General features: G+C 41.2%; 1 long non-coding RNA gene across 1 annotated transcript; it reads right to left on the bottom strand.

Moving 5' to 3' along the window:
* Positions 1–6778: 6778 nt before the first annotated feature.
* Positions 6779–10299, bottom strand: LOC145552228 (uncharacterized). The gene is made up of 2 exons (XR_014088192.1): positions 8611–10299; positions 6779–7147 (listed from the first exon to the last, which is right to left on the bottom strand). It is a non-coding gene; the product is annotated as an uncharacterized LOC145552228 (long non-coding RNA).
* Positions 10300–13567: the final 3268 nt, after the last annotated feature.

Here is a 13567-nt window from a genome sequence, read left to right as displayed (position 1 = left end):
GGTCTTTAGGATTCCAAAAAGGTTTGGTTCCCTCAATTTAGAAAACTCAAGGAATCACCTGCCTTATTTACCTTCCCTATGACTCGTGTTTAGTCAGAATGCTAGATTTGGGGTGGAGCCCTCCATGCATGGTCAGTAGTTTCCGAGTGTCTTAACATCGGTGGTCTTCATCTCCTCCTTTGACCAGCTGATTATTCCTGCAGGGTCTCTGATTACTCTGGTGAGTAGCTGTTTATCGCACCGATCTTGTTTTTGCCATTAAGCTGGCTTCTCAGGACTTGCCTTATTCGTCGGAGGAACGAGGGGGTGCCCAAAAGTTTCCAGAATGACGCTGCTGCACGCGCAGTTTTTGTAGTACACGATTCTGCCGCTAGTTATTTGTTCAACCACGCCTTCTCAATCAGTGTGCCAAGCAGCGTTGATGTGGAAGGTTTCATCTACCCGCAGTGAATTTTCTTGGAAGAGCTGTTTTGTCCAGCCGTCGTTTTTCTTCATGGAGAAGTTCTATGAACAGCGCTTCACCCGCTTTAAAACTGGTGAAATGTCAATTGATGATCAACCGCTTTTTTCCGGCTTTTTTTGCTTCCTGCTCCGGAAAAAAGCGGTTGATCATCAATTGACAATTCGCCATTTTTAAAGCGAGTGAATCATGAGTAAACTTGAGCTTGACACATAGTGTCATCCTTGTAGGCGCTCTTCAACATTTGAACGGTTTCCGATGCTTTTTTCCTGAGCAGGAAGCAAAACTTCAGCCACTCGAACTTCTCCATGAAGAAAAACGACGGCTGGAAAAAACAGCTCTTACAAGAAAATTCACTGCGGGTAGATGAAACCTTCCACATCAACGCCGCTTGGCACACTGATTGAGAAGGCGTGGTTGAACAAATACCTAGATCAGTGTTTCTCAACCTTTTTCGGGCCAGCGCCCCACTAGCCTTTATCCAGGTCCCTCACCGCCCCCCACCAAAAAATTGGTAGGCTACTTTGCACTGACAATTATTTTATTATCAATGTTACTATCATTATTGTAGATGTATTGAATCGGCGCACCGATTATGTTTTCCCGTACACTTCAGCGCGCCTTACGCTCCTTCACCTCGCGCACATAACGGGGTAAATGTAGCTAGTTTTGCACTAAATGTATCGGCGTCTGGAGGAGGGGGGTTGGGGGGGAGCGTATGTTTGTACGCTCCTTCGTGGGGGGGTGCCGATTTATGTTTTCGCATCCACCTGAATAATGTGTAGTTGCGCTCCTACCCATGGCACTTCAACAATATTACTTTACCTTTTATCTGGAAATAGTGTCTGTTTATTCTTGCCATACAGTCCTCTGTATTAATTATTGCTCGAAATGTCTTGCCATACCAGTTTATTCCTCTGTATTTACTTTAGTTTCTTAGTTTATTCTTGCATTTTGTTCTTCATTCATTTCATTTAGTTTCCTTTGATTAGTTTTATCCTCTCTTGGTTTATTGCTATGTCCACTTTAGTTTCTTTCCTGTTGCTAAATCATTATCATTTATTGACCATCAGTAATCTCATCACCTGCTGCGCCGCCTAATCGTCATGTGTTTCACATTATGTGTTGATTTTTCACTGTTCAGCGTCGGATTCTCTGTTTTTATGCCATAATTCACATCTAGTTCGTCGCTCCGTTTTGCCCGCTTCTCATGTTTCAGAATTTTGCGCAATGTGCTCGTCGTTTTGTTTTTTTGTTTTTTTAACTCCCTAAGGTGCAGGGCGGTCGGGAAACATATCGATGGGGAAAAGGCAGAATGACATAAACCTTTTAAAACAACGGAAACAATTTCGGCATTCTGATTATTGAAATATAAAAGTGCTGTGGTACCGTTGTTCCCTCAAACCCGTTTCATGTCGGACCACTTGCAGCACCGTGTTAACGCTATAAAATGAACGCTCTCTATCGTGGTATCACCCACGGAGGGATTTATTTATTCAAATGGGTTCATTTTTCAGAGGGATACAAAGTGATGGTATCGTGATTTTAGTAATTACATGTTTGTAAGAGCGATTTTCTGTTGTCCTTCTATGGAAGTGGGCAGCTTTCAAATGGAAATAAAACATTAATATAATATAAATATAAATTTAATATAAATTGCTGCTTTGACATGATCACAGAACTGCAAAAACATATGTATACATATGTTTTTGTAGGCTATAGCCTACATAAATACCAGACAAAGTGAAGCACAGCAGCGTAATCAGCCGGTGTAACGCTGAACTGATGCGGAGCGGAGCTGCGCCATGAAGCTACAAACACTGAATAGAAGAAGAGCTGCCATCGATACAGTTGCAGCCAAGCATGATTTAATGTTACACAATACAGTTTTACCAAGTTGCTCAAAGTCTAAACTGGCATTGTTGTGCATTTAAGGTGTAAAGTTTACCTTCGACTAAACGCCCCCCAAAGGCATCCCAGCGCCCGCCTTTTGTAAAATTGTCCGCCAGCGCCCCCTGCCATCCCCTGAACGCCCCCTGGGGGGCGGTACCGCCCACGTTGAGAACCGCTAACCTAGAGGCAGAATCGTGTACTACGAAAACTGTGCGTGCAGCAGCGTCATTCTGGAAACTTTTGGGTACCCCCTCATATTTGGCTGTGGCTCCTTTCCTTGTGACCTCATTCAGGTTGCCATTTGCTTGTGGTATTCCCAGGTACTTGTAACTGTCCTCAATGTCTGCTATTGTTCCTTCTGGGAGTGAGACCCCTTCTGTGTGGATGACCTTCCCTCTCTTTGTAATCATCCGCCACACTTCTCTAGTCCGAATGACATCCCAATGTCAGTGCTGTAGGTCCTGGTGGTGCGGATCAGTGAGTCGATGTCTCGCTCGCTCTTGGCGTACAGCTTGATGCCATCCATGTAGAGGAGGAGACTTTTGGTGGCTGCATTCTTGAGTCGGTATCCGTGGCCAGTCTGGTTGAAATTTGGAGCCAACCCGTTCTTCCAAACAGCGATGGTGCTCAGAGGGGCTTTCCTCCCTCATTGCTCCTTCCCACCTGCCTCACCCGGAGAGCCAGGCCGCCGCTGCTGGGACCTCTGTCCGTGGAGCGCCGGCTCCTTCGTCCAAAGAGGCGCAGGCGATTCTTCTTTGTGCCTGTGTCCTTGAGCTACAGGCGCGCCACCTGTAGCTCTGTATGTTCTTCTTTTTTTTGCCACCATTCGGATCACAGAAACGTGGGTGGGCATCTGCCTGCGCCTGCTTACCAGCAGGTTTCTGGAGGTCCATATGGTGGCTAGGGTGAGCCACATCTCCATGAGGCCCTTTTTTATGTTTTCCGATGGCTCACCTCGTGCAGCACTAGCTGCGTGTCGAGGACCTCCCTTACTGGCAAGTATGGGAATTGCAAGGAGTCGGCCTTTGCCCACAGGTCCACAGCAGCGCTTCACTCCCACAGAAGGTGCCTAACCGACTTCAGGTCGGGGGCAGATGTCGCGGGAGTGCATGACGGCTCTGACCGGGAGGATCCCATGAGCCACCATCCTGGAGTCTGTTTGGAAGGACGGGATGGCTCGCGTTGATGATTTGGCTGAGGGGATTCAGACCTATGCAGAACAGCAGTGGGGGCAGAGAGTTTCCTGGAAAGAATTATGATTCTTTCCAGAGTTTTTGATTTCTGCCCCATTTGATTAACACTTGTGCAAGTGGTTTGCAGTTGCAGTTTTTTCTTTTTTTTTTTTTTTTTATATATATATACTGCAAACTGCACAATTGGTTTGCAGTTGCAGTTTTTTATCTATCCATCCATTTTCTTACACCCTCGTCCCTTAGTGGGGTTGGGAAGGGTTGCTGGTGCCTATCTCCAGCTAACGTTCTGGGCGAGAGGCGGGATACACCCTGGACAGGTCGCCAGTCTGTCGCAGGGCAGTTTTTTATTTATTCCATCCATCCATCCATTTTCTTTACATCCTTGTCCCTTTGTGGGGTTGGGAGGGTTGCTGGTGCCTATCTCCAGCTAACGTTCCTGGCGAGAGGCGGGATACACCCTGAACAGGTCGCCAGTCTGTCTCAGGGCAGTTTTTTATTTATTTATTTTATTGTATTTTTTAAATATATTCTGCAAACCACTTGCATAATTGGTTTGCAGTTACAGTTGTTTTTTTATTTTATTTTTTATTTTTTATTTATATATAATGCAAACTGCAAACCACTTGCACAAGTGTCCACTGCTGTTCTGCATCTGAACCCCCTCAGCCAAATCACCAACAAGACTGGCTACGGATACCGACTCAAGAATGGGGCCACCAATAATGTTACCCTAACCCTCCTCTACATGGATGACATTAGCTGTACGCCAAGAGCGATCGAGACATCGACTCACTAATACACACCATCAGGATCTACAGCACTGACATTGGGATGTTATTCGGACTAGAGAAGTGTGGTCGGATGGAGGGAAGGTCGTCCACACAGAAGGGGTCTCACTCCCAGAAGGAACAATAGCAGACATTGAGGACAGTTACAAGTACCTGAGAATACCACAAGCAAATGGCAACCTGAATGAGGTCACAAGAAAAGGAGTCACAGCCAAATACCTCCAACGATTAAGGCAAGTCCTGAGAAGCCAGCTCAATAGCAAGAACAAGATCAGTGCAATAAACAGCTACGCCTTACCAGTAATCAGAGACCCTGCAGGAATAGCTACCGTGTTTCCCCGATAGTAAGACACCCCCGATTGTAAGACGTATCGGGGGTTTCAGGGGGGTCGGCTAATATGTATAGTAGTAGATGTAGATGTATAGAATGGATTAAATGATGAGTTCAAAAAAGTAGAAATATAAACCAGCTTAAAAAACTGATTAAAAAGGAGCTTATTGCAAAATGTTCTATAAGATGACTGTTTTAAAGTCTGTAAATACTATTGATGATATAAATACTTTTTAAATAATGGGACATCTTTAAATGTCATGTAAAATGGAAACAAGTTGTCTCATTTTGATGTTTTGACAGTTAATTGATTATAAATTGATAAGTATGAAAGGGGCAGGACATTATAAGATATTACATTTTCTACCTGCCTCTTTTCAAACAGAAAATATAAAATTTGCTTGTCACTTGGGCATAATTTGTTTTACCTCTTATTTCTCTAGTCTGTTTCATTCTATTTTATTTAATTTTTTTCTTTCTTGATTGTCTTTTCTGTCTGTTAGAAATAAAAATAAATACATAAATAAATAATTAGCTGCCCAAAGGAGGAGATGAACACCACGGATGTTAAGACTCAGAACCTACTAACCATGCATGGAGGGTCCCACCCCAAATCCAGCACCCCGAGACTAGCCACAAGGAAAGAGGCACAGGACTAGTGAGTATGAGAGCCACTGTCCAGGATGAAACATCCAAGATCCATAAATACACCAAGGACAAGGTCTCAACAGGCAATGGGCTCAATAAATGTCTCAGACAATGGGGAACAGAGGATGAGGTGCTGGAGGTACCATGATGGGAGGACAAGCCCCTACATGGGATGTACCACCGACAAATAACTGAAGTGGCTGATATCAGGAAATCCTACCAATGGCTGGAAAAAGCTGGTCTCAAGGACAGCACAAAGGCACTCATCCCGGCTGCACAGGAACAGGCCCTAAACACCAGAGCAATAGAGGCTCAGATCTACCACACCAGACAAGACCCAAGGTGTGGGTTGTACAAGGAGGCCCCTGAGACAGTCCAGCACATAACAGCAGGGTGCAAGATGCTAGCAGGGAAAGCGTACATGGAATGACATAACCAAGTGGCAGGCATAGTGTACAGGAACATCTGCAGAATATGGACTGGAAGATCAAAGTGGGGAACACCCCCAAAGGTGGTGGAGAATAACCGAGCTAAGATCCTGTGGGACTTCCAGATCCAGACAGACAAAATGGTAATGACGAACCAACCGGACATTTTGGTGGTGGATAAACAGAGGAAAGCCGTTGTGGTGGATGTAGCAGTACCAAGTGACTACAACATCAGGAAAAAGGAGTACGAGAAACTGCAGAAATACCAGGGCCTCAGAGAGGAACTGGAAAGGGCCTGGAAGGTGAAGACCACAGTACCATACCATACCATACCAACTTTATTTATGAAGCACTTTATACACCAATAAATTGATTAAAAACAGAAGAAAACTGACCAGCAGTAGAAGGGTTAAGAACACGATAGAACCGAGCTGCAGTGCATGCTTTAGCTTTAGCACAGGACAGCAATATCTCAAATAAAACAGGCACATGGTCTGAAAATAATGAGTCACCAATCACTAAATTACAAACTGGTAGACCATAAGATAAAACCAGATCAAGACTGTGACCATGCTCATGGGTAGCACCAGTCAGACTGCACAAAATTAAAAGAATTGGTAACATTAAGAAATGACTGAGCCATAGGTGAAGTAGGACGACAGACAAGAATATTAAAATCACCAACAATGAGAACTCGGTCATACCTTGGCATAATATCAGCCAGGAAATCAGAAAAGTCATTTATAAAGTTTTTGTTGTACTTCGGTGGCCGATAGACCGCCGCACACAGCACAGTGAGAGAGCTGCCGAGTTCAAATAGGCTGATCTCAAAGCTACTAAACGAGGCCAGAGGCAACTGTTTACAAGTAAAACTGCTTTTAAAAACAGTCACTATACCTCCACCGGACCCTGACATCCTTGGAGCATTAAAATAGCCTCAGTTCCGTGGTACAAGTTCATTAAAAATGCTGGAGTCACCAAACCACTTGTCCATGATTCTGTTAATAAAACATCCAATCAATAAGAGGAAAAGAAACTCTAATGACGAAAGTTTTATTTGTCAGCGACCTGGCATTTACCAAACTGATCCTGGCAGAAATCGGCGGGTCTACACCATCAGGTGGCATCCGGTGCTCCCGGCAAAGAGGCCGCAGGTTGCTAGGATTCACCCTGCGTCTACAGGGCCGAGGAGCGCAGGGACCTGTGGTAGTCTAGCCTGTGGTCATCGGGGCCCTCGGGGCAGTCATCCCCAAACTGGAGCAGTGGCTAAAACAGATCCCAGGAACAGCATCAGACATCTCAGACCGGAAATGTCCGGTTCTAGGTACAGCCAAGATACTGAGCAGAACCCTCAAGCTCCCAGGCCTCTGGTAAAGGACCCGATCTCAGAGGATGAAAGAGTCCACCTGCGGAAGGGTGAGAAGGGAATTTATATAAATATGAATAAATATATATACACATTGTCTGAGTATCTCCAAGTAGGTTTGATTTTAACTAGCGTTTCACCTGGCAGTAAACTACATTAATTTTTTCTTATGTGCACAACTATCAAATGTTTCCCAAATACAATGTGACCCCAACACTGAAACTGTGAGTTTCTGTAACAGTATATGTTGAGTAACTGAGGGAAATAACATAAACATACAATATTTAGGGCTCTCTAACAAGCACCATGATGTGCAGAATGCTTACATCCCATAACTATTTCTAGCATTTGCAATGCTGCAGCCACAAATTCCAAGATATTTTACAACAAAGATGATTACTTCATCTGGATAACTGTAAAGTGTAAGGAAAATAATTTGCAAACTTTCTACCTTTCTGATAACATTTTAAAACTTAGAAATCTGACTCGTTATCAAATTTCTGGGCCTCGTCAGAGAACGTAGGAACAGGAAATTTAACAAGGCAAGTGATATCAGATCTGAACCTGTCCGAACAATATCAGATGATACATTGGATGCTCACAGAAAGGAACATTTTAAGTCTGCTTGTAAAGCAGGTGTTTCTGTTTTTTAATAGAATTCCTTTAACTCAAGAATTAAAGCCAGTTCTAGGAGTTTAAGATAAATGGTGTTTTTTTTCTCATTTCTGCCTTTGCAATGATTCTGCTTAAACATCTTTTTTTGTAAATATTTCTGTCTTTGTTCTGTAGCCTATACTTGGTATCACAAAACATTAGGCAATATCAAGATCGAATAATGGTAATATTAGCCTAAATGCAGCCAGTGGCATGTGGGCTATAACTAGCATGTTGTCTTACATTGACTTCCTCTATTCAGTGTGCTAAACATGGTTAATAAATAAACAAAATAGCTAAAAAGCTTATTTTAGGAAAAAGCCTACTTTTAATGTGGGTAATAGTTACAATAGAAATGTTTGTGCTCTGCTTTTTGTTCACTTCGTGGCACTTGGTTACCAGTAAACACACTCATCTCTTAGCAACAGATTAGCACAAAAAAATTGTTATTGTTCAAAAAACAGGATTTCTTCTGCTCTCTCTCAGATGTTTACTTTATGGAACTTTGTGGAACTTGGTTACCAGAAAACGCGATCATCTCTAAGCAACAGATTAACAGCGTAGCAACAAAAAAGTCTTATTGATAAAAAAATATGTTTCTCCCGCTCTTTTGAAATAACACTTATTTTACACTAACAAGAATTGTGCAGTTGGTCAATTTTGCAGAAAAGTAATTTTTTTTGTCATTAATGGCAAATAGGCTATATTAAACACACATTCAACACAAGAGTAAAAATCTCGATTTATACTTCGTGGCAGTTCGTTACCAGAAAAAACCCGCTTATCTCTTAAAACCAAATTAATAACAAGTAGTTTATAAAACAAAAGCTCTTTCGAAATAACGCTTACCTGATTAGATACAAGACATTTACCGTTGGCAAATTACGCTAAAGTAAATATCTGAAGTTCACTTCGTGGCTCTTGGTTACCAGTAAACACACTGATCTCTAAGCAACAGATTAGCGACAAAAAATTGTTATTGTTCAAAAAACATAGGATTTCTTCTGCTCTCTCAGATGTTTACTTTATGGAACTTTGTGGAACTTGGTTACCAGAAAACGCGATCATCTCTAAGCAACAGATTAACAGCGTAGCAACAAAAAAGTCTTATTGATAAAAAAATATGTTTCTCCCGCTCTTTTGAAATAACACTTATTTTACACTAACAAGAATTGTGCAGTTGGTCAATTTTGCAGAAAAGTAATTTTTTTTGTCATTAATGGCAAATAGGCTATATTAAACACACATTCAACACAAGAGTAAAAATCTCGATTTATACTTCGTGGCAGTTCGTTACCAGAAAAAACCCGCTTATCTCTTAAAACCAAATTAATAACAAGTAGTTTATAAAACAAAAGCTCTTTCGAAATAACGCTTACCTGATTAGATACAAGACATTTACCGTTGGCAAATTACGCTAAAGTAAATATCTGAAGTTCACTTCGTGGCTCTTGGTTACCAGTAAACACACTGATCTCTAAGCAACAGATTAGCGACAAAAAATTGTTATTGTTCAAAAAACATAGGATTTCTTCTGCTCTCTCTCAGATGTTTACTTTATGGAACTTTGTGGAGCTTGGTTACCAGAAAACGCGATCATCTCTTATAGCAACAGATTAACAGCGTAGCAACAAAAATTCTTATTGATAAAAAAATATGTTTTCTCCCGCTCTTTTGAAATACCACTTATTTTACAGAGAGCAAGGAAAAGCCAAAAACTGGACACATTTTGTTCGTCGTCTTGGAGATGAAGCGGAGTTTTTTGTTGGCAGCGATTCAGACCCGCCAAAACTGCCAGCCCAGCCAGGGAGCCAGGATAGTTACAGGTAGCAACTCTAATGTTAATCACAGTGTGTGAGTTAACTGATTATAAACTGTACCAGCCCCAAGGTTTATAGTTAAGGTTTACATTGGAGCCGCCTGGGAGAGCGGCGCGCGTGATCCGCACCGAGTTGCAAAGATCCAGAGATGCACGAGGCGCTGCGACACGCTGCGCATGCGGCGGCGTCAGCTCGTGCCGCTGCGTGTCCGCTTCAACGCGCACAATGAACCGACCTACGTGCTCATGATAAATTAAAACAAATTCAATAATTTCCATTGGCATGATTTATCACTTCTCTTTTTATTTCTCTTTCTTTCTACAAAAAAACTGTATGATAAAAGCTTTCAGGTTGGTGCTTTGGTCTCAGCTAAACCTTTTTTAGAAGGAAAATTTTTATTTACAAAGACTTCAAAAGTCATTTTATTTTTGTCATTTTGTTTATTTATTTTGGATATTTGAGATGCCTTCCAGTTGCAGTGTTAAATGTTCATTATAATTTTAAGTTTACTGATCTTTCAGATTGTGTTCTTGCATTATAATTTTCCCATTAACATTTATTACTTAAAAATGGTCTAAAAACAACAATAATATTGTTTATCAAAAATCAAAATTTGTTATTGTGACATGTCTACACACATATGATTTATAGTGTAGTTAGTTTATTGCCATGGATGGCATAGTTACTTTGAAAGAGTAATTTGATCACTCAATGAAAAATTCATCCATCAGATCGAAAATGTGCATCTCTTTTCCCTCCATCGTTTACGTTTGTGTCTCTGGTGTTACATATGAAACTTATCTCCCCAAGGAAAAAGAAGAAAGCAACAATATGTGTTTTCTAAAAATAATCACAAATACTTAATTTGGATACGTAATTTTAATCTGATTATTGGATTGTAAATAGTTAGATTAGAGTAACACATTGATGACACCATTGTTTGACATTTTTGCTCAAGCTATTTACGGATCTTTCAAGTTTCCGATATGTGTCCCCCCCAATGATAAACTTGTTCCTACGCCCTTGGTCACTTGGAAGGAAAGCTTAAAGAAAGGTAAGCTCCGTGGACGTGATGCTAGCAAAGCTAGCTGTACTGACTGATGTTGCATCTGCGATGAGAAAAAGTTGTCACTCATGCGCTGAATTATTGTGTGGAGGTGTTGACTGAGGTGTCGCATATATGGGACAACGCTGGTACCAAAGTCTGCATTGATATGACATTCAGGAACGATCCGATTCTTCTGGATGGATCTTTACCGATTAAATTTATTTCAGCTCTAAGTATTTAATATCTGTGTTTATGGGAATGTGGATCTTTAAGATCAATTTGAGAAGCAATTTTGATAGGTAAAACTAAATTTTTTGTGTCACGTAGCGCGAGGTGCTGGTCTTGACTTGGTCTTCTTGGGTAGATCGTCTTGACTACAATTCTGAAGAAGGAAAAAAGTCAGGCTGTATTAATCATCAATATGTTCTCAAAATGTCATATGAGCGGCACTTCAAATGAGAAATTAAAAGAAGAGAAAAGAAAAATAAGAACCAGGGTGAATCAGTCAAATCCCCTCAACAGATTTCAGAGAAACTTAGAGATATGCAATCCATAGATTCTTCAGCAAAGGACAAATGAACTGATTAAACTGGAAAGAGTCCATCAAGACTTGCAGAGTACCGTATTTTCCGCACTATAAGGCGCACCTAAAAACCTTCAATTTCCTAGTGCGCCTTATAACCCGGTGCGCCTAATATTGAGCCACAACAGGTCTAGCAACTAGGTTAGCAGCTGCCGAGTTCATTTTCCCCCGTAGAAGAAGTGTGCGGTGCATGCTGGGATAGTTGTCATAAAACTGGTTTGTTAATAAAGTTTGATAATACATTTAAAGCCAGGGGGCGGGGGAAGAGAGATGGAAACTGCGGCGGCAGCGTGTCAGTTGGTCTGTGCTACCCAGAAAGAAGTTGGGCACAATATCACAACACCAACACCGTGAGTGAAACAACGAGTGGGACAGCCTACTATATAAAGTACTTGGGACCATTTCTTTACAAATGTGGATGTGTAATAATAGAGTACGGAACAAATCGGCAACCCAAACTGAAGTGTCTATTCTATGCGCCTTATATATGAAAAAAGTTTTAAAATAGGCCATTCATTGAAGGTGCGCCTTATAGTTCGGAAAATACGGTATTCAAATGGGAGTTGAGTTTTAGACTGGTGACCCAAAACCACCTAAAGCAAATTACCCCTGCATGATAAAGACATAAATGTGTTGACGACCTCATTAGAGGAGGCTGAGGGAGATGGCAATAAATTATAGGAAAAACAATCATGACAAAACTACCAAAACACTTTAAGGAAAGACAGACGAATTGAGGCGGGTTGATCACCTCCAGAGCATGGTCAGAGACCCTGACTCTAATCCAGCCGAAGATCTGCAGATGGATTTATAGGAAGCTCTCTTTGACAGAGCATGAGTCGATCTGTGAGGGAAGAGGCCAATATTCTTCTTTGTTGCTGTGAAAATCTGAGACCATGACACACAAACGGTCTGGGAATTTGTCATTTCTCCAACTATTGTTTTTCCTAATCCTCTAATGATACATTCTTCTGTTTGCAAGCTGGTGTCAGTGTTGTTACATGAAAATCAGCAAATGAAGCTTCAAAACGACATGATTTACTTTGTTTTGATTGTAAAGGTCATGTGGCGACTACAGCGTGGAAATGGGTTACACAAGATGTCGCAGTTTCTCTTCATGCCACAGGAGGGCGCATGTTTCCCACTCTTTCTACATGTTTTTATAGCATTTCAGTGGCATGAATAAGTAATAAGAAACCGCACACACAGAGACCCTCCTGCTGAGTGCATTCATTCATGGTTGACCCCATTAAATCCTTTGGCTGGCAGTGAGCTGGTCTCACCAAACCACAGGAGGGCTTCAGTCGAAACCTGCTCATGTTTAAATGCTTATCAAGGCGCTGCATGTTTATCTTTTAACTTTTATTAAAGTATTTTTGTTATTTCAGGTGCCCTGAAAAATGCATGCTTGAACATGCATTGTCTTCTTATATCATAAATACATTATTTATGTTGAAATGGAGGTCTAGGAATTAAAATTAATGATTAACAAGGGAGTTATGAAAATGTTCATAAAAAAATTAAGTTGAGAAAAATAAGACAAAACTGAATTAGGTAAAAGAAAAAGTGCATGTTTGATGCTTTTTAGCAAAAGTAACAAAAGATGAAAATGAATGGCAGCGAGCAGTGAATACATAATGCAAACAGCATGATCTGATGATGATAAATTCATTAATCTTAGAAGAAAACAGCAACATGCCTAGTTTACAAACAGAACTCTAAACACTAATGCTAAAATAAGAAATTGATTGTTTAAGACAGCAAATTTTTTTTAAAATCTAACTTTTTATCAAACATAAAAAGTTTCCAGGGGATTAAAGAAATTGTTATAATTAATCTGACAGGCCCTGGGGACTAAAATTATTAGGCTAGTCTACACAATTATTGCAGGTAAAAAGTGAAGTCTATAAAAATGCCATTTGTAAAACAATACATTTTTGTAACTTTCTGTAGAATCTCTCACAGAAACTGGTTCCTGCAGGTCTCATTGGGTGCGTTCACACTGCAGCCTGAAGTGACCCAATTCCAATTTTTTTTGGCAATTCCGATTTTTTTGCCGGGGCGTTCACACTGCCAGTAATTGCGACCTGTATGCGTTCTGCAGTGTGAACGGGCAAACGACCTGAAAGTGTCCCGCATGCGCAGTAGAGGGCGCAATAGTGTCAGTGTTCTGCTGCCAACCGCCATAAAAAGAGGACGTGCTCAGTGTTTGCGGAAGTAAACATGGAGGCTAATGGTGGAGCTTAGCTTACATATTTGAAGTTGTTGTCCGGCCGGAGCAGCATATTAACAACTTAATCCTCATATAGTCCGTCATAGATGTTGTTTTTCTTCCCGCTTGCGCGTACAAGAGTG

The sequence above is a fragment of the Poecilia reticulata genome, chromosome 7 (assembly GCF_904066995.2).
Source record: "Poecilia reticulata chromosome 7, P_reticulata-male-v2, whole genome shotgun sequence".
In the NCBI taxonomy this organism is placed as follows: Eukaryota; Metazoa; Chordata; class Actinopteri; order Cyprinodontiformes; family Poeciliidae; genus Poecilia; species Poecilia reticulata.
Note: the sequence above shows the minus strand (reverse complement) of the source record. Positions and strands in the feature narration are given on the sequence as shown.